We start from the raw sequence: 27,387 nt of genomic DNA, 5'->3' as shown, positions 1-27,387 counted from the left end.
TTATGGCAAAAAGTCCCCACAATTCAATTTACTCACTCCATAATCTAAGGATTAAAATGCATGTAGGATTTTACCAACTAGTGCAAAGAGAAAATTGTCTCTCCCTTGATAATTTGTTTTCAGTCATTCAGTAAATGCTTTCTATTACTGGTATTTTCCTCCAATATAAATAGCATTGTGGATGCTCACTCACGATAACTGCAGAAATTGGAAGTTTGCATTATGTCCTGTCCTGCATGGAGCACACCAGATGATGCCCGTTATATTAAATAATTCCTTCTGTAATACATTTTCCACACATAGACATCCACATTGATATGCTAAAGTAGTAAGTAACCGTACATTGTCACAGACAGATTCAGGATATTCCTCTAAAAACTGTTTGGTTTATTCATTTTTTTTTTTTTTAACAGAGCACATCAGAATAATGTATCATTGTTTGGCACCAGTTTCATTTATTAGTGTTATCTAAGCTGTACTACTTTCCTTGTCACATCATAAGTTAACCTTTCCTAATCACTGCCCTGGACGTTTACCAGGCTTTCCCTGGGGATGTGTTTAACTAGAGCCACAATTTTCCTGTTATTATGTACTCTAGGGCTCTGAAAGCTCATGTTGATAAATAAATCCACGTGAGTCTGATGCTAGGGAACTTAATATGCTAAGTGGATCTATGCCTGGTTTAAATGAACTGCATAGTTGGTAGCGTGGCAAGATCCTCAGAGAATCCTGCCGTTTGCTCTACTTGCTGAACAGTTAAAGTGTTCCGTTTTGGAAGCTTAATAGAAATGGGTTAAAGTCTTCCTCCTTTCTCAGAACACCCAGCAATTTTCTTTCCCTAGACACCCTTTGTTGGCTTGGCAAAGTACTATGACCTGCGCGTGGTATGGAGCACCGTACACTAGTGCTGCCCCTTCTTCGAATCTGCCCTGGATTTAAGCTGGGTTCTCAAGCATCTGTAAAAGCTAAACGTGTGGTTTTCCCTATCAGCACTTTCCTATGACCCCCGCAGAAGCCCTCCTCTGCCACTCGCCATGCACGTGGGTTAAAGGAATGTGAGGAATTCTACTAAGGTCTCCTAAGCCTGCAGCCAGCTGCTTAGTCCTAGCCATGGGAAGCAACAAAATGGCAGAGATCCTGGGAAAGGAGAAGCTTTTGAAAGTCCTACGAGGAAGCGCTTAGGCTACAGGCACATTACTCATGATAGACCATTACAATTAAATCCAAAACTTTAAACAAGACCTTGATGACCAAGTGAATTTGTTCAAAAAACCAAGCAAACAACTGAACAGTAATCCCCAGTTTTCATTAGCAGAGATATTAACCAAGCAAAGAGTTGACAGCTCAACATTTACTCTCGGGGGACATTTTTCAGCCTTAACAGGGTAAGTTGTTGCCAATATACCTAAAACCAAAAATTTCTTCGACTAGGAGGGGAATCCAACAAGAGACATCCAGCTGTGCTGAATTAAAGCACTCCATTTAAAACATCCCATCAATCACAGAGCAGGAGAATGCTGATGTTATTTGTATGAAATCTAAGAGTGTTATTACTCACCTGCAATTAACAAGAATGGTTTGATTTGGTTTCTTGCCGAGAGTTATGTGAATATTTTCCCTTTTGCCAGGTTATGAATTTTGCCAGCTTCCAGAATCTGAAGGTAGCATTCCAGGTTCTGACTAAATCATGAACAATGATACAATACAAGTAAGATAATTTTGGAGGGAAAAACATTCTTTTTCTGAAACCTAAATTATAAATCCATGTTATTTATCCACATTCTCTGCAATCGGCTGGCTTGCAATGTCATGAAAACACAATTTTAATTGGCACACTTGTTGGCACAGTCTGAGAAGAGTCCAAGATCTGTATGGAGACTGAATTATTCTATCCTCCCTAGATTTGGACCCTCAAGGCATGGATTAAGATGAGACACTAATGGGGCAGCATGCAAAAGCTTGTATTATTGAGATAGATCTCCTTCATGGATAAAACGAAATAGAAACCTTCAAACTTACAATTCTAAATGAGAACAAAGCTACAGATAGGGAAAAGATTCAGACAAGGATCTAAGCAAAGATTGGTAATGTAATGATAGCATCGGAGCCATCTAGAGGGGATTTTGGCTAGATTACATCTTCCAATATTAGGAACAAGAAGTCCAGGAGGCTCTGAGTGCAGGTTTATACCATGTCTGGCAATGTGAAACATTTCACGTGCAGTAAATGCGCATGCAATTTAAAATAATAATAATAAAAAAGACAGAAGACAAGCAAGGGCAAGTAAAGAGAGTTATTCTGAAGATAGAAACTCTTTGGGTAAATGCCTTTGGTTCCATTTTTTCAGGTTCAAATCTATAATTTTCCCCATATTGCAGCAGTACTTTTCAGCTGATGTTAAGCACACCTTGTACTAAATGATTGGAATTTGACAACGTTCATCGGAGTAAGCCCACATAAAATCTTTGGGGTATCAAAATTTTTCTCACTCCCAGAATAATTTGCTTGAGAATTTCTCTCCTAGCAAATAAATAAAAAAAATATTAATAATAATAATAATTAAAAAAACCCACACCAAACCAAACAAAACCAATAATGGAATACTCACATCAGTAGAAAACCATTAGTGAGACGAGTATCCATCTTAAAGCTATTTGTTGACTCAGGTCATGGGAGCATCAAAGTTAGTTAGGCAGGGCTGTCACACTTAGGTCTGCGTGTAAGTTTCAGCTGCATCTTGATGCCATATTAGCTGGGTATCCAGATGTCCATGTGCCCATCCCTCCACTTTGATTTCTGAGGAAAAGAAATCAAGTTTGTGAGCCTGAAGGGAGCTCTAACATGCTTCAGTGAGGCTTCTGTTTGCAGTCTTGTGCTTCAGAAGATCCCACACAGCACTAATCACAAGCAAATACAGCCAAGAAACATAACCTATGTGTTGGAAAAACAACTTTTTTTATCTTTTTGATATCCACCAGAGGAAAAATAACTACCCTATACTGTGCCCATCTGTCAAAACCATACCTCAGAAAAGAAGGTATGCTGTGTCCCTTGAGCTTCCTAGCTCCATTTTCTCTTCAACACATGGCTGATTTCTCATGCACAGCAATTGCCTGAAGGCCTAATTTCTGTAGAGTTTCCCCCCTGTTATAATGCAGGGCAAGGTTATCGATAATGCTAGCAGGAAATGCATGTAAACACCAGTTCCTTTCACTACATCAACCACTCTTCCCCAAGGTATTCTCAGAGACTTTCAGTCTCAATTACAAGAAACTGTAAATGTTTCATCCAGAGAGTTGATATGAAAAAGCAGCGACTAGTCAAGGTCTTACAAAATACAAGCGTTTTGTCATGTAAATCTTTCTATATCAGTTCCCCTCCATGTGGCTTTTTCCTATTTCCGAAACTTCTTGAGGATGTTTGAGGGCTTAGATAACACGAAGTAACCTGTCTTCTTGTAGTAGAGAGACAGAATGATTTGAAACTAGCTTATCTAAGGGTCACATCCTGCCATTGATTTTTTTCAGTGCTCCCTATTGATTTCAGAGGTGAGTTCCACATACAGATCAATACCAGGATATGGTCTTTATTTATTAGTGTACTTCTGGTCATTTCACTCTACCCTAATGCCTCAAAACATATGGAGCTAATTACGGCATCCAACCTTATATCGGCCTTGTTGTCTTTAGAGCAGAGTTAAGCCTTCATTTGGTCAATGGAATAATTTGAAAGGATTGTTTGGTGACATCTGTCATTGATCCAGAAATAGATGCTGTGACACACTATTCCAGAGCAGGACTGAAGTAAAGTAGCAGAGACACATGGATAAGTACGTCTTTTGACTGACTAGCAGCTGCACCCTAGCAGCAGTACAAAATTCCCAGTAGAAGTTTCAGTGTTTTGACAAGGAGAAATTCTCTGCGTTGAGTCAGTGGCCTGATTCTCCGGCCCTAGTCTAATGTTTTAAAGACCTCATGTACTAAAGAAATAAATGTTGGGCACTTGGATGAAAGTTCTACTACTAATTTCTGAACTTCGTCAATATCTTTTACTTACCGGGCCAGGAATACACACGAACTGCAATTTTCAAGCGGTTTACTAAGCATGCATTTTTTACTCCCTGAGGCTTAGAGCCCCAGCTGACCTGGAAAAAGTCTGTATGTGTTCTCAAACCAGCTGCCAAGAACAGGACTGAATTACAACACAGTTTTGTCAATGGCTCTGGCTCACTGATAAACCTTGGTCCCCGTGTCGCGGTTGGGGCCTCTTCTACCTGTGGCTTTGCTAGCTGCATGCAAGCGGTGGAATAGATCACGGCCCTCGCGAGGAGGGCAATGGCAATTTGCAGGTACCGGGTTTGATACAGACTTTCAACTGCACGAGAAATGAGATGTGATCGTCTTTGAAGAGATAGTGACTTTTTATTCCTCCCTCTTTCCACAGAATTTTCTTCACAGATGCAGGCATGGGAAAGAATTAGCCATGGGCCTAATTTGAATGTTCTGCCTCTTAAGAAATCAAATCCTTTACACAGAGTTGTGACATTTGGATGGCCAACATGCAACAGTATATTAAAAAGCAGGGTAGATAAAACACTTCCTATGTGCTACTCCTACATTACCTTTCCATACTCTGTAAAAAAGCACCAAGATAACCATTCTCTGCATTCAGAAGGCCTCTTTAAAAGCAGCAAAACAAATAATCTTGTCATTACTTCTAGATTCACATTACAGGCAGAGCACGAGATGAACAGCCCCAATTTTTACATCTATTATATAGCCAGTGCATCCCGGTATTCGGATGCAATATACCCACAGCTGCTTTTCAACTACTGCTTGTACCTAGGTATGTTTGATTTAACTGAAGAGAGCAAAGGAACAAATGAGCAAGGAAAAGAAAGCACAGAAGGAAAACAGAGCTTCACCCATTTGCTCAGCTGCCTTTTGAGCCTTAGGAAAGTCAGTGCTCTGTTGACTTTGCTTCTCCTGTGCTCGTTTACATCACTGGAGGGTCTGGCCTGTGCTTTAAGAAAATACTGCTCCTTTTCAATTGTTAAATAGTGACAAAGTCCAGGTGACCCTAGCACAGAGTCTGAGTGGTTTATGTCAAGCCTGGAGACAGTGACTCATGGAGTCACAGATGATCAGTTGATAAATGTCACCGGTATCAGAAACTTGGCCATTAACATGAGTGATGTGAGAACTAAGAGGTTAAGTAAAAGCTACCTTCATAATGAGTTGTGATACAGAAAAGCAACATTATGACCCAGGCTTGGATTTTTGGTTTGGCTTCTCATTTCCCCTTAAGGTGGATTTTGGCTTGTGATTAGATGGTTTGTAAGTTGGTGGTGTTGGTTTTTTTAATGCAACATACATTTTTCACAGTCTCATTGTCTGGGAAAAGTCTACAAGAAATGTTAGAAAGAGGTTCAGATGAACCAGGGGGTCAATGGTGACTTTTTGCCACAGTTTGCTGCAACAATGGGGTCTGTTTGCAACGAACTGCTAGGTTTTGGAATTCCCTTGGCTTCAAAGTGACTCAGGAGCTGATTTTTAAAACTTTTCTAGGAAAGAGTAAACTGCATTAGTACATACATTACGAGCAGTGAGCTCCCTTATGTACCATTAAACATAAGTCTAAGGACTTTGCTGAAGCAGAGCCCTGACAAAATCTTCTAAAGCCATATAGCTTAAATTTATAAGCACACAACACTTTAGATAACCACTCTGAGTAGCCGCCTTAGTTGCAGTTCAACAATTCAATGACATTCAAGTCATTATGCCCAAGTGGCATCCCACTTCAGGCACAGACACTTTTCTAATCTTCAGTGATTTCATGCAAAACAATTACAATTTAGAAAAACTCTGGGAAGCGTTGGCTTCTAACACACAAAATCTCACAAACTCATTATTAAGAAGCTGGTTTACAACATAAAAAGCAGATGCTAGTGTTTCATAGTGGTGATGACTACATATGAAGCATATGCACATGAAGTATGTATGATACACTTCTTAGTACACTGTACAATTTCACTCATAACTTTTTTTCCACCCTCTTATCAACTACACTTTGTTAAGAAAAAAAGAAAAAATGGGTTTAGACCACTAACAACACAGATAGATTTATGAGAACACAGTCCAGTCATCAGAAGATTGGAATAAAGAAACAGAAAGGGGTAAACAGATTTTGTGGCCTGTGGAAACTTTAGGCATAACAGAGAACACCCTTTTAAAGACTGGGTACTTAATATTCATCACTCTAGTAAACGTATCCCATTTTCCTTCAAGAGAAGAGTCTAAAGTACAATTGCTCAGATATTCATCAATAGATAATATGGACCAGTAATAGAAACACATTTTGCAGAAATAAAGCCTTTTATGTTATATTTCAGTTTGAAATTAAGTTAGTATTTACCTACAAATGCAGGGAAAGGAAGAAGGGATTCTTCCTCATTTTTCCTGTTCAAAATTATTTTTATTTGATTTATCATACGGTGGGAAATACAAAAGTAATCAAAATCAGAATGAAACATCATTCATGATATTTTCTCAGACTTTTCAGTAAGACTTTATCGTGGTGGGATTTCTGGTCACGGGAAATTTGGAGATTTTGCCTCTCTCTGGTGTGGAAATAAGCAAGGAAAGCTTTAAATGATTGCTCGGAGATTATTTCATTCTATGACACCCATCCTAATTCTGATCTTCCTCAGCACTTGAAAGCAAATTCATTTATTTATTCCTTCCCTTCAGTAGCTACACTGGATTCCATGAGTGCACCTGGTCGTTCCCCAGATTTGCAAAGTTTCTTCATCCTTATGCTCTCCACACTCTGTCTTCTTGGCCCAATGACACACATCAGAGGTCTTGCAAGGTCTGACGCCCCAAACATGATCCTCCTCTCTCGCCTTTCCCATGCCAGCTTTGCTCTGCTATCGAAACTGCTTAAGGCTTTGGTTATTAACTCAGCTGTTGGAAGAAATCATGCCTCAAACTTGTGACTGCTGGCAACAGAAAAAAGGTTCTTTGTATCTCTGTAGATCTGCAATTGCAAAATACGTATGGTACCCCAGGAACAACTGAGGAGGAATGAGACCCATTAAGGGACACATCAGAGCCAGCTGAGCCTAAAACTACATCAAGAAGAAGAGGCAGACGACAGCCATTGGAGACAATCTCTTGTGAAGGATTGTCCAATCTGCCAACCTGTCTTACTTCCCAGGTGGTTTGTTACTTGACAGATGTTTGGTCCAGGATGTTGCAGAGACACTTATGAGATTTGTCTGGACCTTGGACTATTACCCTTTGCCGTTTGTTCATGTCAGCACAATGTCACTGACAGGGCTGAGCATACCAAGAGTGACTATAAAGTCTGGAAGTGAAGACAAAAGGCTCCTGGAGGAGTAGATATGTCCAGTAAGCAGTGAGCTGACTAGGGGATGTGTTCTGCTGGACCCATTACAAACAAGGAAGAATTGGTCAAAAACGTGAAGGTCAAGGGCAGCCATAGCTGCAGTGAACATGAGACTGTGAAGTTGAAAATCCCAAGACAAGGGAGCAAGATGAACAGTAGAATCACAGCCCTGGACTTCAGAAAACTGGATTTAAGATTATTCACAGATTTGCTGGGCAGGATCCCGGAGACTGGTCTGGAGGCCAGCAAGCCTAAGCAAGCTAGTTGACATGACAGGACATCCTCTTAAAAGCACAATAAATGGACCAAACCGAGGAGCAGAAAATTGAGCAGGCACAGCACAGGGTCAGCACGGATGAATGGGGACCTCCTGGATGAGTTCAAACACAAAAAGGCCACAGAAGGAGGAATCAGGGAAGGGCTCCTTGGGGGGAATATAGCAACATTGCTCAAGCATGCAGCGATGGAGCTGGGGAAAACAGAGCTGATCTGGAGTTTAAACTAGAACTAAGTTAGATATGAACCGAGTAAGTTGATAATGAAGTGGGTGGAAAATTGGCTGCATCTTCAGGCTCGCAGAGCTGAGGTCCAGCTAGCGGCTGGTTACTAGCATCCTTCAAGGTTTGATATTGGGGCCAATACTGGTTAATGTCTTTATTACTGACAGGGCTGGTGGGGCAGAATTCACTCTCAACAAATTTGTGTACTACATAGGCTACACTAGGCGGAGCGGCTGACATGTTGGAAGGCTGGGCAACTACTCGAGGGCCCTTGACAGGCTGGAGAAATGGACTAACAGGAACTTCATGAAGTTCAAAAAAGTCAAAAGCAGAGTCCTGCATCTGGAATTAAATAACTCTACAGCAGTAGAAGCAGGGGGTTGACCTGACAGAAAGTAGCTTCACAAAAAAGGACTCGGAGGTCCTGACAAGAGCAACATGAGCCAGCAGTGTGCCCTCATGGCAAGGAAAGCCAACAGCATCCTGGACTCTATTGAAGTGCCACCAGCAGGTCAAGGAAAATGACTGCTCCCATCTGTTGGGTCCTTGTGAGGCCTTACCTGGACTGCTGTGTCCGGTTTTGGGGCCCCTCAGCACAAGAAGATACTGACATAGTGAAATGAGTCCAGCAGGTGCCACCCAGAGGCTCAGAGAGCTGGAGCATTTGCTAGCCTGAAAGAGATGGCTTTGTTCAGCCTCATGAAAAGACTAAGGGGAGGTCTCGTTGCCATCTGCAGCTCCCTGATCAGGACTACAGAGAAGACCAAGCTAAACTCTCCTCAGAGGTTAGTGCAACAATAGACTGAAAAATGATAAACACAAGTTGGAACACCAGACATTCAGAACAGATATAAGGAAAACATTTTTAATCACAGGGGTGCTGAAACACTGGAACAGATTGCCCAGAGAGGCTGAGGAATCTCCATCCCTGAAAATGCTCAAAACTTGACTGAACCAGCCCTGAGCAATCTGGTCTAGCAGGGAGATTGCACTCAAGCTCTGGAGATCCTTTCCATCCTAAATTATTCTTTGCATACGTTCCCAATCTAGTGAATTATTTTACTACTTTAATCTCTGAAACAATTTCATCATAACCACCAAATATTTCAAGAATAATACCAAAGGTAAGCAGCCAGCAAGGTTATATGTGTTTTCACCTTCATCAAAGACAACAAGGTTTAAAAAAAAAATCAGACAGGAGAAAGCAGGTATCTGTCAAGAAGGTGTGCTACAGATAATCTAGCAGGTTTCTTTACCTTCTGCAGACAGCAGAATGGTGGCTGCTGAGTGAAGTCCCATGAGATTAATAACATATATGCTGACAGATGCTCTAAATAAAGCGTCAAGGGATGACTCCCAGAAATACTGTGTAAAACTACTGGGGATAATTGTTACCTGATAAGTTACAGCACATTACCAATTAGCTGCATATGAGGCACTGAATCCATCAGATTTCCTATTTGTAAGCTCTAGAGGATTCTTTAATTGATATTCGGAATACATCATTGATCAAAATTATGGTCTGCCTAGCATAAATGCACTGAAGCAGCTAGTTAACAGAAAAAAATAGTATTTTAGACAATAAAATTCTTATGCCATAATTAAAGGAATTAAATATTTGCTTGGACCTCGAAAGCAGATAGAAGCAAATGTTTTATCCCAAAACGTACTGAAGATGCAAATCATTTTTCCATTAAAAATAGAAATGGCTAAAAATCAAAAATACTTCTTGCCTCATACTATGCCATTAAACTGTGAAAATGCTGACTTTTTTTCTTTTTTATTGTCATGATATTCATAGGAGGCAAAGTTTTGAGTAAAGTATTAAATATCAACCTTTTGAACACGTTCTTAGACTTTAATGTAAAAATCCTTAACTATTAAGAAAGAAAACTGCAATAATGTTCACATTCCAATGACAGAGGGCAGGATAGTAGAATTCCACTGTTTTTTAACACATTCTAAAGTTGTTTATACCTAGTGGTTTTGACTTTTTCTAACGTTTTTTTGCCTGAATATAGTCTTTCTAAGACCAGCAGTAATTTATACCACTTAAACAAGGTGTATCAGGGATCTCAGGGCAGGGGTGGAATGTAGGGGTGGAACAAGTGCAGCAGAACTGGGTTTTTACCATGACCTTTTCCTAGTTATCCACACTAATCTTCCCATGTCAGATTTGGAGACAACAACTGCAACTGCCACAAGAGACCACTGACAAGAAAATGCTGGCATGAACTTTCTCCCATCAGAGTGCTTATTTCTGCAACAGAGAACTTTATGGCAATGTAGAGACACGTTCCACGTCTAGAAACTTTGACAGATCAAAGGAGAGGCTAAGGGGGCATTTTACAAACTCTCCATCGCTATCATTGACCTGAAAATAAAGTCCTGGATTTCCATCTTGGACTTCCTGAAATTGCTGGGTCTGGTAAGTTGGGTAACATGCTGAACTCAGAAATCAATTTGACATTTTTCATTTGAAATGAAGAAATGATATTTGGTCAGAAGCAATGGGAGGCCCATTCTATGGCTAGAAAGGTGACTTCGAGTTGCAGAAAACACCCAATATGCAAATCTTGCAAATTTTGCAAGCAAGATGAAAGGTTGCAAGATGATTACATCCTGGAATTTGTAGCATGCAATCTGTCCATTTTAAACTATCTACCAAAATACCACTTCTGAAAAGCAGGCAGCACATATCACAATGGTTAGGAAAAATTTAAATGGTTTACCACACTTACAGGAAACCAGGACTGTCTTGTTTGTGTCAGATAAGAAAAAGTAGAGCAGCAGAGAGGTTTCCTTATGAGGAGAGCAAAGGGGTGCAATTGAAAGAAGATGTAAGATCTGTCAGATGGACAGGCCGGAGGTTGTTTTTAACTGAGAGAGGAGGTAGCACAGTAATATAGCTGTATGAAATCCACCTTCTTTACAAGGAAACAAACAAACATAAAAGAAAGAAAGCAACAAACATAAAAGTGCATATTGTCATTTGTGCTGGCTGTTTGGCTCCTAATAAATGACCTGAGATGTCTGCAACATTAGAGCACTCACCAGTTTGAAAGTCCTGAAACTTTTCCAGAGGCTGTTTTGTTTATTTCTGTTGCACTCGGATCCACTTAACATGGCACTGTGATAAACACCACTTCCACTTATGTTGTCCTGATGGCCGATAGACTTAGTGCCAGGTGCTTTCAAAATACAGTGAATAATTGTCTGTCTCATCCACTTAAGAAGCAGAACTTACATTCTGTGCAAGCCTGCCATGTTTCCCTACCATACCTGCCGGTTTGCTGCTCTTATTTTGTTGTTTAGCTTTGTTAACTATTAAACAAAGCCAGTGGTTTAATAAAACTTTAAGCATTTTGTATAATGCTCAGTTATACAACTACAAATACATTAAATGATTCTAAATCCTGCGTTAGGAAGTGTCTTCAGAAGGATCACAGCAGCTGGAAATCATAAAGGTCTGATCTGAACAGAACCATCATGCTGGAATTAAGGTTACACATGGGTTTAAAGTCATGTACGCCAGGGTAGACTGGTCAACCTAATGATAGGCATGACATAAACAGCGGTTTCTGACCTAGCTAACATGGGATACATGAGACTGTTTATAATATTTTATTCCTGTGTTGGAGTGAGGTAGATGTAGTGGAAAACATACTCAATTTCCTGGGATTTGTGGATAATCAGAACAATCCACTGATATGAGTATACCGGCATTTGTCATAGAGCAAAAGGTGAAAAAACAGACCCAGACAAGGTCTGTAAGACAGCTTAAAGCTCACTGGTGGTGTCCACATGAGGCAGATGTGTGTTCCAGTTTGCAAGTTCTTGATGTTCCCGAACTAAATGAAAATGTTCGGATTACAGCTGAGACTTTCTTGGGAATGAGGTGGCTCCCCTGCTGAGGAGAGGCTCACGGTTTACAAAGCCAGCTAGTTTTTAGCACCGCTCAGCATCGTCCCTGGGGCTAACAGCACTGACAGGGTCCTGCTTTGGGTTAGGCTCTGCGCAGCACTGGGACTTCTGTCATGCTGCACCAGGTCCACAGCACCTGATCTCGATTTAGGACTGACAATTGCCTGTGATGGCAGCCTATATTTCTTTCTTTATCCTTTTATATTTTTTTTTTCAACAGAGTAGGTACGTGACAGCTTCTGTAACATAGGTTGCTAATAATACAGTGCACACGTCTCTTCTTAATCAACACAGGGATTAATATGCAAAGACAATCCTTATCTCATCTACATACTGTATCTGAAGAAACAGTTGAATAAAACCAACAAATAATTGATCTAAAGCTTACATGAGATTCAAACACTATTATAAATCTGTTTTTGAAAGTGTTGACAGAGGTCAACACTGTTCTTAGATGTTTTTCTAATCCAACTCATGAATTTAAAGATAGGCTTTCAGTCCAAATGAGGACTTTCATGTTTCAAGACCTCTACCTCATTCATTTTGACAGAAAACATGTATTAGAAAACATCCTTTTTTCAGTGAGAAGATAATGACCTGGCCAGCGAAAACACTGGCAGTAATTTTCAAAGGATCCTTGAAGACACTTATGTCTAAGTGGCCTCAGTGACTCAGAGGGCTCTGTGACCTCAGAGTGACTCTGGAAAACACTTTTTCAAGTCAGAACTAGAGTTTCTATGCCTCTCCCCAAAAGAAGCGTACAAATTGGCATAATAGTGTGAACCCAGGACAGCGGGCCTGCCAGGCACCTTACAGGAGACACACACCGTGTGGGGGACTGGAGGGGTAGGGGGACTGGATGGGTAGGGGCTCAGCTGGCAGGGGCAATCTTCTACCACCACCAGTGGTGGACACAAGCAGGCTAGGACATCAGACAGAGGCCTGCTGCCTCTGAGGAGCAGTCCGGTGGCCTTTTGCTGAGACAGCCCCCCACCTCAGTCCGATATAGTCAGCTGCCTTATCAGAGACTTGACTGCAGGGGATCCGGGGATTCCACTTACCCAACACTTACATCTTTCCACAGAGGGAATTGCCTCCTGGAGGCATGTCCTGCAGCAGCCACCATAGCTCCCTGCTGCCTGGGGCATCAGCCAGATGCCCGTCTTCATGGGAAAGCTCCTAACCTGGGCTCTCTCTACACCCACCACAGCCCTGCTCTTGTCCCCCAGGAAGCTGGACGGCCCTGTGGCTGTCCATCACTAATCTTTAACATCTGGATGATGCTAACCAGTAAGACAGAGAATGCAGTAACTCTTTTAACATATCATTTTTTTAAGTTAAGTGGAACTACCGTAGTTGTGTGTTACTAATCAACTTCTATAATAAACTCTGTGTTATTTTCCCTTAGCACAAAGTGAAGTCATGCTTTTGAAAAAGTCACAGAGATGACTGTCCATCAAAACCAATAACCAGCATAGGAAAAGAATGGCTATCCCCTTTTGGTTAGAGACAAGCCTCACTTCAAGTGAAAAAAAGACTGTAACAGTTTAACAGTTTTAGTGCCATAATAAACTGAAGTTATATTGCAGTGCCGTCTGCAGTGCCTAGTAAAAGCAAGCACCCCCATCTACCAGGGTACACCCCTGTCTCCATACAAATGCTTACTAAAAAGCTAAATCACCTTAAAGGAAGGCTTTTACTGTCCTCCTGCTAAATGAGCTTTATGAGCCATTTGCTCAGTTCAAACCTGTGTCTTGTCAAGAGCACTGGCTGTATACTACACTTGTCAGCATTTGTTCTCACCTTCCATTCAGCTGTATATTTTTATACATTGACAGCTTCTATCATCAAATTTAATGACCTCTTTTAGACAAAGAAATAACTGACTACTGAGATCTTTTATTTGCAATAACCCTAACAAACCAATTTCTCAACAAGCCCTCAGCCAATTAAAAAGCATCTTCAATTTCTGTAGAACAGACATGATGCAGAAACTATATGGCACCAGGACAACTGCATAAGGATGACACACAGAGGTTACTGCCACTTTTAAAAAATACTTATTATTTCTATTTTAGTCTCGTTCATGTCACTGCTTCAATGAAAACATGTCTTCTGCAAAAGATTTTATCCTAAACAAATTTCTCTATGAGCCTGAATCACAACTCGTGCACAGTCAGTTCCTTTGAAACATTTTTTCTGTTTCCATTACATCAAAAAAGATGTATCTGAGGTTTGGTGAGACTTGATTCCAGCTTTATAATAAGCATTTCTAATATCCCTTGTCTCCCATGTTAGCATATGTTTTTCTCTTGAAACTTACACAAAGCAATGCAGACTGTGGGAATATCCATGTATTTGCATTAGGACAAAGTCATCTTAGGATATGCAAGTCTCAAAGTCAATGATGCCACAAATATAAATACTACAAAAATAAACGTACAGAGTGTAGATTATAGTTATTACTATTATTGGTTATGACAGGAAATGTGTAATTTCCATCACTAGCAGGGAACCCAGCACCAGAAGGAATGGAAACTCTAATACTAGTTGTAATTACACAAAATGTACTTCATAGAATTGACTCAAGACTTTGGAGCCATTTAAAGCAGAACAATGCATGCTAATTTAGCAGTGTATCCCCACGGTAACACAAATGACTAGCACTGAAGTGTCACAGATCATGATGGAAGATGTCCAAGAAATCTCTGCCTATTTTGATGTATCGCCCATTTCCTCTCCTTGAAGCACAGGAGAATTCCCCAAGGGAAATGCATACAGGTCTACTTGTTCTCAACCAAATCTTTCCTTTTTAGGGAGGGGAAGAGATAAAATCCTTGAAAGGACTGCTTTGTAAGAAAAGCATTTCTGTTGCCTGTGCGTTTTCCTAGCCGGTGGAACGCAGCTCAAAACAGGTCTCTACTAGACAGCAGGGGTGGAATAAAGTTTGCAAAACAAAGAGTTGGTTCCAGGAACAAGGAATGTCCTGTGGATAACTGATCTACCACAAAAGAAGAGGAAATGGAAAGGGAAGTAGCTTCTTCAGGCTGTGTTGTAATGCTAATTTACAAGATTAACTCTCCAAAAGAGAAAAGGTGTCTGCTCCATGGTACAGCTTCTATAAAGTGAAGAATTTGACACACATTTAAAATACAGCAACTTCCCAGATTGGTGTGCCATGTTCTTTGTTATGCCACTCGTGGGGTCCTGAAAAAACCCACACTGAACGACCATATTAAGCCAGAGGTGAATTTACTGCCCATCTCCAGCTTGGTTGTGAAGCCACCATAGGTTATATCTTCAGCTTATCACATGGTACCACCTGAGATGGACAAGAATCTGGTTTGCACCAGGCTATTTTTACCACTTATATTGGTGGTGATTGGGATCTCAGTTGTCTCTCCTGTATTACGTGCCCACAGAAACAAAAATACGAGCTATACGCCCCTAGGCTGACTGCAAGCAGCTGGCTCTCAAGCAAGCAGAAGGGCTCTCATGCAAAGGACAACCTGCAACTGATGTGACAATAACCCTTCCAGTCACAGGGCGCCAAGCAACACTGAGAAGATGGCCCCAGGAGGTGATGATAATTTGCCTGCACAGCATGAAGTTGCCATGTGAAGCATGCAGGTAAGATAGGCCACAACCCTCCCCGGGGAACTTTCTCACTGGAGCAACTACATGCTGCCCGCCCCGTTACACAACCTTTGCACTGTTCCTCAGTGCTGGAGCCTGGCACAGAGCGCTACGTATATACGTCGCCTCATGGCTTATCACACCAGCTGGGAGAGGCTCCTGAGTTACACCACTCACTTGAATCTTGCGGTAGCCCACAAAGTGGAGACATGTTGCTCACCTGACCTCTTATTTGCTTGTTGGAAATGCAGGTGACAAGGTATGATGCAGCTTCACACATCTAATAAAAGCTAGCACTAGGGTTACAGAATACAATACACATACTTTGATTCAAGACTGGTATCTTTTACAGCAACTATTCAGGACTGGCAACACTGCAGAAAATGGATCATCTATTAGCGGGAATTACATTTAATTGCTGGAAAAAGTGTAGCTTGTAAATAGGACAAAGAGAAGTCACGGAAATGCTGTTTCAAAAACTAAATTCAGGTACAAGAAAATTATCTTGCAATTAATTTTGGCTATAAACACAGTTACCTGGTGGAATCTTTGCACATGCATTCTGTATTGTTTCCTCAAATGTATCTGTTTAGCAAAGAAGGAAACATTTATTATTAGGTAATAAACCAGTCTGACTATATGCCCTTCTACTTAACCCAAACAGACAAGATGAACTCCTTAAAACAGTTCATGCAGTTTTCAAGGGAACAAAATGTACTGGTTTATCATTTAAAATATCCAAGCCCTGAATTCAGCTCAGATTCTTTCAAAGTACAGAAGCCTGAAAGCTGGCCAGGGTAGTTGGTGATCTTCACTTGTTTCCAAAACCTCATAATTAATAAGCACAAGATATGAAAATCTTTTTCTCTTCTGGTTTGGTCTGTTTTCGTAAGTTTTTGGGAGAGTTGTGGGGAATTTTTTTTCATTGGGACTCTGCAGATCTTTTTATTAGAAAGTGTCTGGCCACACAATGGTCTCAGATCAGCAAGAAATGTCGGCAGACACCTACTCAGAGAGTGTGAAGTTATTCCATCTGTGCCTCTCCACAGCTGTTCACTATGTAGCTCCTTCATACCATACTCACTTAGCCAGTGCATTAGATAAACTCCCCAGGTCTCCACGTACTTGTTTATTTGACCTAAATAAATACCCAATTCTGCCACCTTTAAGCAGACCACACAAATTTTCCAATGTGCCTTTTCTCACAGTACTACATCCAGTAAAGGGGGCAGAATCCAACCCGAAGAGGCTCAGACACATGTCACAGATGGACAGCTGAGCTTTGCTGAGAACTGTCTCTGAAAGCTCTCCCTAAACTCACCCTGCTCTCTAACTTCGAGCAATCAATGACTGGTTAGTGTAGTGCCACCATCATTTTTATCGCTACCAATAAAGCCTATTATGAACAGCGCTGTGTTACAGACCATCTGATTATTTGCTCTGCACTCCTCCAGTGTTTGAGCTCCGTGTCACAAAGTAAAACTCATGCATGCTACAGCCAGCTGCTATAGTGTATCTGAGGTCACCAAGTTTTTTCCCCTATGCAGTTAAACACAAACATCAGCATTTTCAGAAATGGGTGCAAAGTCCCAGCCCTTCCATCTGCTCTCTGCTTTGAACATCAGTTTGGTCGCTGGGTTGAAAATTTCAGCAATAGTATTTGCCTACCTTGCTGGTATCTTAAAGGCCTTTAACTCCATAAAACAAGCCAGGCTTCACAGAGCAGCAAAGTGCTCTTTACTTGTGTTACAAAACAGACTCATGAATAATTATATCAATTATAATGAAAATCCTACGCGCTATTAATTTAAGATAGGAAATACAGCACTAAAATAAGATAATATCTCCTACTGTAATTCCTTTCCCTGAGGACTTTGCTGCTGTAGGCCCAACAAATAAATGACAGGCAATGCAGTTACACCCTCTTTGATTTTGCTACCTAGCATTCACTTTGTAGATTTATAGGTTTTCCTTATACCTTTTAATTCTGGTTTTGTTTTCCGAAACACGAACAAGATTTTCTTACTGGTAAATACAGTTTGTTACAGGTGTGCTGGCATCAGTATGGCATAGAAAGCACAGTTATGAAAGTTCATATTGTGCACAAAGACAGAGCAAAGGAAGCATAGATTCATCTACTCTGACCCTGAGCCTTCCATCAGAAAGCCTTCCCTTCCTCTGAGTGCTCGTGTGCACGTAGGTACGTTCTAGATTTACTCCATGATCTTTTTCCAGTCTTGTTTCTGTCACAATCTCATTGATTCACCAAATATACTTGGCATTGGAGCAAACATTTTTCTTTTTTTCTTCAACCTGAAGTATTTAGGATGTATTGTGGACAAGTCTAGGGGCTTCCTCACGCAACATGAAAATTTTGGAGAAGTCCTAACCCTATTAAAATCAATGTTATCTTTCCCATAAACTTCAACACTGTCAGGATTAAGGCCCCTCTTGATTTATGATGTTGTTTTGATGTTGAGAATCCCTGAGAGGAGATTTTGCTAAGAGCCGATCAAAATCATATGTCAGTCCAGCTTCAGTCACAACTTCTCCTTAATTTGCATAAAACGACTCAAGATTTGAGTTTCTGCGACAAAAAATAAATCAGGTAAGTTTGGCTTAGTTTTAGGTTTCACTGGAAAAGTTACACTCAACTTTGGTATGTCACTGTTTGCTTAAAAAACATTCTTTCTGAATTCCACCACACTCTTTTTTCCTCTAAAGAGTTTTAGGTCATTCTTGCTAAAGACGAGTGGATTTCATCAAGCTGTAGAACTACTTTGATGGTCTGGAGTGTATTTTACTGGGTCATGGATTTGCTGCCTATAACATTTGCTTAAGGAGCATGTCATCACATCTCAAACAAAAACAGTACTGTCATTTGAGCACTTTTATCAGGTTTTGCTGTCCCGGTATGCAATGAACCACAAAACATGTTACGTACACTTTTAAATTATTATTTTACTGGGACAAGTGAATGAAGTTAAATTTGTATTTTGGGCTGTTTTGCTGTTTTTCTGGCTGCTAGAACTGTGAAGTGTTTGACTGTGGTGGCTGGCCGGTAGAGCTCGCCTGTCAGTTTTCCTTTGCTATATGTACATTTGTGTGTGTGGTTTGGTGTTTGCATGGTAGGTTTTTTTAGTTTGCTTGTTTGGCTTTTGTACTGTGAGCTGTTGGATTCTTGCTCGGTCTGGGTTCTGCCATCACATAGAGATGCAAGCCCCATGGCATCATGCATGGGGTAAAGGGGTATAAGTGGCAAACAAAAAAACAAAAACTTTCCTACGGTATCCGCTCTACCGAGAATCTTTAAATTGTGTCTAAAACACATCCTGGTGTTTCAAAAAACTCAGAAATCATCAATTCAGAGCACCCTGCCACTTCATTCACACTTATAATTGCCAATATATCTTCTAGTCTCTTTGTCTAAGAATATTTTGAGAAAAAAGCAGAATAAATAACCAGAGTTTATTCTGGATATAACAACATCAATGTGTATTTATACAAAAGTTACAGGGAGGGCATCTCCCCTTTTAGTACAGATGAATTATTTAAAAGGGAGGAGGGGAGAGATAGGATCATAACCAAAGTACTACGTGCCTTATCAAAATTGTTAGGGCTTTTACATTCCATTTCCTTGTGATAAGACTCTCGCGCTGAGCTGGCATTCGGAAGTGAGCCCAAAGGGCTGACTGATAAGTTTACATAAGGAAGGAAATAATCAATTTAGAGCTGTTACTGAATGAGCTCTTATCATGTTCGTTTCCTCACTATTGCTTCTCAAGCTAAATATTACATGTTTAGGAGCAACTTCAAAAGATTTACCATTCTAGCCCCTGCATTCTATTAAGGAAAACTCTTTCAATGGCATGAAGAATTTGCTTGCACCACAATAAAAGTGCCATTCACACACTAACAAACTTTCATTTTAAACCACTGATATTTAAGCTGAAGGAAGCAATACATTCTTGCAGGAAGACTACAATTTTCCAGCCCGCTATTTAATATTTCACGCACAGCAGAGAGATTTTAAAAGGTACTAATAAGTAGTACACTAATTTCCCTTTCTGCCTCTGTGGATTTTCCTTTCCTTCTCCTGTAATGTACTTCGTTTGACTGCATTAGTCTACTTTTTTTTTTTTTCCAAGAAGTATGTTTTTTTAAGACCCTGATGACAACAGCATGATTTGTGGGTGCACATGACTTGTCATGCTAAAATTTAAAAATGTGGCTTTTATTCTGAGTCTTCATTAAACTATAAAAAAATGTGCATTGTGTCTGGTAAATGACTGACTATAGCCTCTTTGTCTGCAGTAGCTTTGCTGGGCTCCTGAGAGCTTCATCGAGAGCAGAATTGGTTCCACGGGATCAAAATTCAATTACTGGGAGAAAGCGGAGAGGGACAGTCCTGACTAAAAAAAAAATAAGGTAGTAATTAATAGATTTAAGTTGGTTGTGTTATGAATTGGTACTCAAATATAAAACAACCACAGATTTGATACAGTACAGCTTTCATATGAACCATTATATGAGGACAATATTTGTTTCTCCATACTTGATCTGGCTCATACCTTGGTCACAGTCACTACTGAGGAGGATTTACTTAGGTCTTAGCTGGATGTTTATGTTTCCATGAACACAGATTACATTTGTATCCTAACATTTTTGTGACTGGACTGTGTCCAATCATTAAGAAAAAACACTGAGATGCTGTAATACTGACATTGCTATAAAACGTTCCTCAATGGCATCCAACTGCTATAGCAAGTGCTGTGGAGAATATCAATTGTGGCCAACTCTCTGTGCCAACAGATTTGACAATGATACCACGAACCAGCTGCAACTGAGAAAAAGGTTAAAAAATGGTACCTTGGACCGATGTCTACAGTGCACTTACATTTACTTCCAAAGTATGCAAAGCTTCACAGTTCGTTTGAAGGTGGGGGCAAGGGGGGAACCAAAACAGGAAGAACCTCAACATTCAAGTGTTGAAATCTTGATAATACAAGTAGAGGATTGGGGCTTTTTTGAAGCCTGGAGTTAATTCAGGGGTTGACTGATGCTTTGCTTTCGGATACACATGAAGTACAACCCACAGAAAGCCAAAGTTGTACTGGCATGTCAGAGAAAATCACTAGCAAAATATGGCAAAGTCTATATCTGACCTTCTTGCATAGAAGCACGTCTGCTATTTCTCACCTGCCATCCGTGGATATGGATCTGGTTAAGTACTTAGCTGCCAACTGATAGCAGGTGGCCTGAAAAAAAGAGTCAGAAAGACCATGCACTTTTCTACGTTTCTGACCAACACAGCTATGTGGAACTCACTGACTCATTAATTCTTCCTTCGACTACTACAGTCCTTCCAATGCTGGAACCAGTTTTCATAGTCATGAGGAACTCCAAACAATACAAAAAGCAATGGACTCAGTATTAAATACAGCAAGTAACCAGGGAGAGTGTTCCATGAGTACGTGTCCTCTGGTCTCCTAAAGGACACAGATCACAAGAGATGACCTCTCAGAATGTAATCCCAAACTTTCCTACTTGTCAGGCCTCTTTGTTAGTGTAGTACTGCAGTGGTTTTGATCTCAGATCATGCTCAGACAGAAGCTCAATATATAGCAAAAGAGAAAGTCTGGCAGGGATTCCTCCCTGAGGAACCTTGACTCTGGTATTTACTTCTTCCCCAGTGCAGGGCAGCCTGGATTTTTAGACCATCAGGGCACTTTGTAAGGTTCATCCATTCCACTGCGAGTGGCCTCCTTCCCAAAGCTACCATTACAAACACTTGCCTTGCTCAAGTTACAGCACTATTGGATCCAGGTATTTCATTCTAGCACATCTTCAATTTACAGGGCTAGATTTATTTATGGAGCAGACCACTTCCCTCCCGGAAAGGTTATATACTTTTCATCACCTATAATGAATATATAGTTTAATGAATTCATCAAGAGCCTGATCGAAAGACCTTGAAATGAAGGGGAGTCTGTTCAACAGTTTGCTGCCTCAAGAAAATACAGAACACTCAGCCTGGATTTTATATAACACAAAGGATGATGCATTTGCATTTAACAGCCAATTTTAAGCAAGAAATTTAATGCTTCTCTCCCTGGGCCCCATGATGTATGCACCCTCAGCTAGGCTTTGATCCAAACCCCTTGACCTAACTCTTTGAGGTACAAATACTGCAGTGCAGAAATTGTTTGATATGGATGCTCTCTAAACTGTTTCCCAGAGAACATTCAAATAAAACAGGCATTGTACTTCAGTAGGCAGTCCTACACTTCTGTAGGAAAGCTGACATTAATTTACAGAGAGGGCAACAAAGTTGTCCAAGGATCATCAGCTGCTAAGGAGATGGGCAGGCCTTCTTGCTGTCCAGAACATCCAGTAAGATGAGAAGATCACTCAAACAATGTGGTAATGAGTAACCAAATGTTTTGAGTGAGACTTTCCGTGGTACCGTGTCTCTACACTTTATAAATCATTGACAGGTTTGTTATGCAAGTGGTCCCTGGTACCTTGTAAACAGAGCTTCTCCATGCTCTGTTGATCTTTCCACTGCAGTTTGTTGCAGACCTAATAGCTGCTTAAATAATTTCTGACATCTAAAAGAACAGGCCAGGTCCAAAAGCGTAAACCAAAACTCTTCGGCTTAGCTGCTAAATCCAGATACCTACCACTGAGGTGGAGATACCTGCATTGGGGCGCTTGGCATTAGTGCAGCATGCTCAGAGCCTCCACAGCAAGTTTATTCTACTAAGCTTAAGTATCTAGCTCCTGTTCTCAATATCTCAATTTAGGGAATCTAAATTGGGAATTCTGATCCAAGGGCTGGGACACTCAAAAGAGAGGTAAAACTCTGGAGCGAGTAAAATTTGTGTTGATTCTCTGGATGAGAGTGCCAGTTCTGCAGTGACAAAAGCTTTGCACGGCCCAGCATCCCCAGGTAGTCACACCACTTAGCAGGTGACCACTGTGTGAGATACCAGCATTTACTGCCTCCTGGAAAACATGAAGACTAACTCTTAGGGGGTCCAAACTTAGGATCACTGTCTTTGCTGAGCTGACGAAGGCCAGATGTAAGGGCAACCGTTACAGGAACTATATAGCTCTTGCTAACAGCTGTCCTCTTGGAAAAGGAAGCACGAAGATGGTGGCCAAGTAGAAAACAACGGGAAAAGACATCCCATTACATACAAGCAGAAAAAAAAAAAAAATCTGAGTGCAATGAACCAAAGGTTCTTCACTAGACTAATCTCCTGTGTAGCACATAAAGGACTTTCATTTTGTAGGGAAGGGAAGGACTCCGTCTTGGTTGGATAACTTCCACAAGCTTTGAAGTGTAAGTACAGCAAAGTTTGATCTAAAAGTCACAAGTAACGCTATGTATAATTCATCGTTTGTCTACACAAGTTTCCTTTCCGTCTTACGTGGAAGTGCTAGACAAGCTATTTAACCTCTTGGATTCAGTTTGTCTGCATAAAAGGGACAGCAATACTCACTTTCCTCAGGAGGTTATTTTTGCATTATGTTTTGTTGCTGTTACAGTTAATCATTATTACTAAACCAGATAATTGTCACATCAGTACTGTGAGTTTACATCACCTGCTTAGGATTGCTAGGTTGTCATCACACTCATAGTTAATTACAGAGTGGGTTGGCTGCTTTCTCTTACTTTCTATGATAATGAGAAAATCTAAATCTACACCTGCTCTGGGCTGGTAACACCAAATACAGTGTGCTGTGTACACTGGCAGACCCTAGAAACCAGAAGTTTAGTCAGATGGCAAGAGATTTCAACACAATACTTTGGATTTACACCAAGAGGGATGAGATTGGACTGAACTTTTATGAAATTCGCCTGTGTTTGTAATCACAGGCTTACTAGCCTACTACCAAAATTTGGCCTAAAATGCGTCAGTAGTAGTGCCAAAAATTGCATTCTAGCCAAAACAAATATTTTACTTTCAGTAAATAAATTTTCACTTTTCTGCCTAAGACTAATGTTGTTGAACTACGGCTGAAAAGCTCGGAAGCCCTCTGCTTCCAATATAAGCTACTAATGAACGTAAGGGACATTCTACACCACAGTCCAAGAGCCAGCAGGATCTTCCAGTAAGAGTCTAGGAACCCCACAGAAGCATGATCTAACAGAAAAAATATGACCAAATGTAATCCCCAGCAGAAATGTTCCTTATATCTGTCCTTTTCAAGAAGCATTTTTACTGCTGTAACGTTAGCTTATTCTTGGAGTTCTCAAGTCTGCCTACAAAAAAGTATTAACAAAAGGGTTTTAGAAAAACATGATGCATAGCATGACGCGTAGCATAGCTTGAGGCTCTGCATAAAACTGCAGATGATAGCCCTTTAAAAAATTATTATTCATTTATCGGAAAAAAAAGGGCATTTCATTTTAATCAGGGGTTTGCTCTGGTGCCCTTGAGTGTAATTTAATAAATAAAAACACAGGAAGAGAAAAGGCAGGAAAATGTAAATACAGCTGGTAAGCTAGGAAGTTTTTAACTTCACCATAAAACTGATATCTCCACAGCAAATCAATACTGAGTCTGAATGCCACCCCGCTCTGTCAGACCTATTGTCTTGTATTTTCAGTTTTTCAGTATGCTGGCTGCTCTGTAGTCCAAAGAACTAAAGTAGGCATCTTTCTTCTCAGTGTTAGCAGCACAATTCAGGTCACTCCAGCCACACTCTTAAGGTCCCCATTCAGGCTCCCCCCATGCAAGAGCATCACTACAACTGCACAAGGCAGTTACGTGCATCACTCATGGTGCGGCAGGAAATTGGTCACAGCATGGTGTACATTTCTCCTTGTTGTTATTATTTTCATTCACAGAAACAGTTTAATAACCAACAAAGGAAGGAACTGCCATAAGCATTAGGCTGTTTTGTCTAGGTTTCTGGCTCCAAGCCTTGAATTTTTCTCACTAGGTGATACCATAATGTTAGCAAATAATAATGATAATACTATCATGATAAACAATATCAGAAGATAAAAGGAACACGATGTTTACCATAACCGCTCCTTGACTGTTATTTTGTCTTTTTCTCACTTGTATTATGGCACACCAGTGATTATCTGCTTCCCTGTATGAGTCACCTCGCAAATTATACCATTTATCCTTTCAGGAGGTCCAAATGATATCATATACCACGGACAGCAAAGCTTGCCTTGCACCCTAATGTAATCTAAAGTGCTTGGTGATATAATTGTCTGCCTATTGACTGCTCTGCTTACAGAGTATTTAAAGCAAAGAAAAATAATATGTCTGACTGTATTTTTATGCTCCATTTATACTCGCCTCAATCTTTCATACCTTTACACCTGATGCTTTCTCTCACTTGCTCTTGCCTGTCTTTCCACTGCCTCCTTGTCCTTCCCTTTCCCAGCTTCCTTCCTTCCTCCTCAGTCTTCTCCAGTGGTAAACAAATCCTTTCTTTTTCCTAAGCCTGTGGCTGAAATTGTGTCCTCAAAACCCATTAAAAATAATTTGGGTTCATTTAGGTAAGTGGGATATTCTACAAGTTTTCACCAACAACCATAATATCATCAAGTGCACGCAAGAATGCACTGGGCACAGTGTCCAAGTAAGCGTGAAGCCATCCAGCAGATCTAATCAAACACACAACCAAACCAAACGGAAACCACAGAAAATGTACAAGAAGGTATTGAAATATCAGCTACAGATCACCAGCTTCCCCCTATCCCTCTCCTGATCCACAAATTTGTGTCACAAAAATGTTTGATAAGTGTCATATAACTTTCACCTGAACCTGCTAACTCATCAACTTTTTATTGCATCTACTTCTTGAATATAATTAATAAATTTTATGGTTTTAAATTCAATGATCGGTAAGCATTTATAATTCAAATGCTTCAGATTACCTCTTTTTTTGTAGAAGTTTTGTGTTGCTAAGGCAGAAGATAGACATGTCTTCAGAATATCATCCTAGTATCATAGGATGAATTTGCTCTAAGGAAGCCAGGTTATAAAATGTTTTTTCAGGACTACACATACAGTTTCTATACATTAGACTTCCAGTTTACACCACATGGGTTTTTTTATTTCTATTTCCACAAAGTTTTTGTATGCAAATTGCTACTGCACACCTTATGCATACAATTCTTTACACATTTTTAACTGAATAATTGCATTTTGCAATTATTGCAAAATTATCAAATATCATTCCATTGCATAGTGAATTTGGTGAAAACCTGTTTTCCAAGATGCAGGCTGAATTTACATTTTTCAGTTCTGACATATATTCTATAATACGTCAAAAGCCACAAAAATAATCCAATAACAATTGCATTCAACAAGACTTGACTATGATTAACTGATACCAAAAAAAAAAAAAAAAAGGCATTTTAAGATCTTTAAAATTAAGTCAATGTTAATTAGTTGTTGTGGTGTCTGCTTCATGAAATTCAGTTTGAAATATAATGCCTAGCAAGGCTGTATTTTAGAAACATTTTCCCACAATTTCCGAAGGATGAAAGAAGTGGCCACATAAAAAAATATTCTCTAGTGCTTCATGTACTGCATGTTATGGCATGACCTCTACTTTCACTAGTCATTCTTTATTCTGTAAATAATAGATAATTATACATTATATAAAACTATAATCATTGTTAATTTGTCATTTTCAAAGAGCTACCTGGAAAACAGAGCTACCTGTGAAATATATTTGCTATTACACAACTTCTTTCTAAAAAGACAGTCTCTACAATCACCAACATATGGAAACTTTCACTTTTCTATTTAAAAATATGCAAAAACACAGAGCTCATTTCTAAGACTGGTGGAGGAGAAACTCCTTTCCTAGGCTGAGTTTCATAAATGGACCATAAATATTCTTCTTTGCTTCAGTGTTTGCATACTTCCACCAACATTTAGTGCAGTGATTCCACGTGTGACTTTCCTGGTTTTGTCCATGACTTGCAAAATAGGCAAAACCACAAGAAATCATACTCTTAGTTTGCTATTTAGACCTATTGTTTATATTTGCCTCTGTGTAGGGTATCACGAGACCTAGGAATGACAATAGTTTGGTAGGCTGGGAAACCTTTACCCCCACCCTCGCAGCCTCCATTCTGGGATTGCAATACACAAGGCTTCGAGCTGCAGGTTACATTAGGGATGGCCCAAGGATTTTTGACCTAATTTAATTGTGATGAGTGGTAGTAACAGGAGTGAGAAAGTACAGAAACAAAGCACGCAACTCTGTCTAGTGAACAAAGGATTTTGTTGCTCTCAGCTCACCAGTTGCGGACCACTAAGTGCCTCAAGAAACTAATTTTTAAGTTTGCACTGGGAATGAATCCTAAAGGCAAAGGGCTCCAAGCCCTGCAAGGCACAAATAGCCAAACATCCCTTACAAGTTTTAATGAGTGCTGGAAAACTTAAAAAGTGGGGTCATGATTTTTCAGGTGTTTGAAGGCCTGAGTTACGTTAACAAGACTATAGAACAGAAATGTTTTCATCAGATTCTGAACCAGTACTTGCACCATCCCAGCAAAATGGCACAGTTCAGTGTACAGTAAATACCAAAATGCTGATACGTAGTACCTCCAAGTACCTATTAAAAGTCACATAGTATACACATGCTATCACATTTTATAGATATTTTATACAGTATCAGTTGCTAGAATAATGGTAGTCCTGATTTTCTTTCCAAAACTGGAAGGTGTAATTCTAGTGGCTTTTTGTTATTATTATTTTTTTTTTTTTTTTAAATAATGACCATTGGTGCAAATCGTATCTGGAGGAACAATCTGACTTGCCTGGGTTTCTACATATTTATGGTTTACATTCAGCTCTCAAAATGTGGTTCCAAACTACCAAACCCACAACAGCTGTTTTCCGAAACTAGCATTTCTTATCGTTCAGTA

The 27,387-nt window shown here is 40.1% G+C and overlaps 1 long non-coding RNA gene across 1 annotated transcript in view; it reads right to left on the bottom strand.

The window, feature by feature from the left end:
• The window catches only part of LOC308058271, a 153,902-nt gene that overhangs the window by 30,085 nt on the left and 96,430 nt on the right, over positions 1–27,387 (bottom strand). Inside the window, exon 2 of the long non-coding RNA XR_013925756.1 lies at positions 1,559–2,796. This is a non-coding gene — a long non-coding RNA (uncharacterized lncRNA). The remainder of the gene's footprint in view (positions 1–1,558; positions 2,797–27,387) is intronic.

Source organism: Falco punctatus (assembly GCF_963210335.1).
Source record: "Falco punctatus genome assembly, chromosome: 1".
In the NCBI taxonomy this organism is placed as follows: Eukaryota; Metazoa; Chordata; class Aves; order Falconiformes; family Falconidae; genus Falco; species Falco punctatus.
Note: the sequence above shows the minus strand (reverse complement) of the source record. Positions and strands in the feature narration are given on the sequence as shown.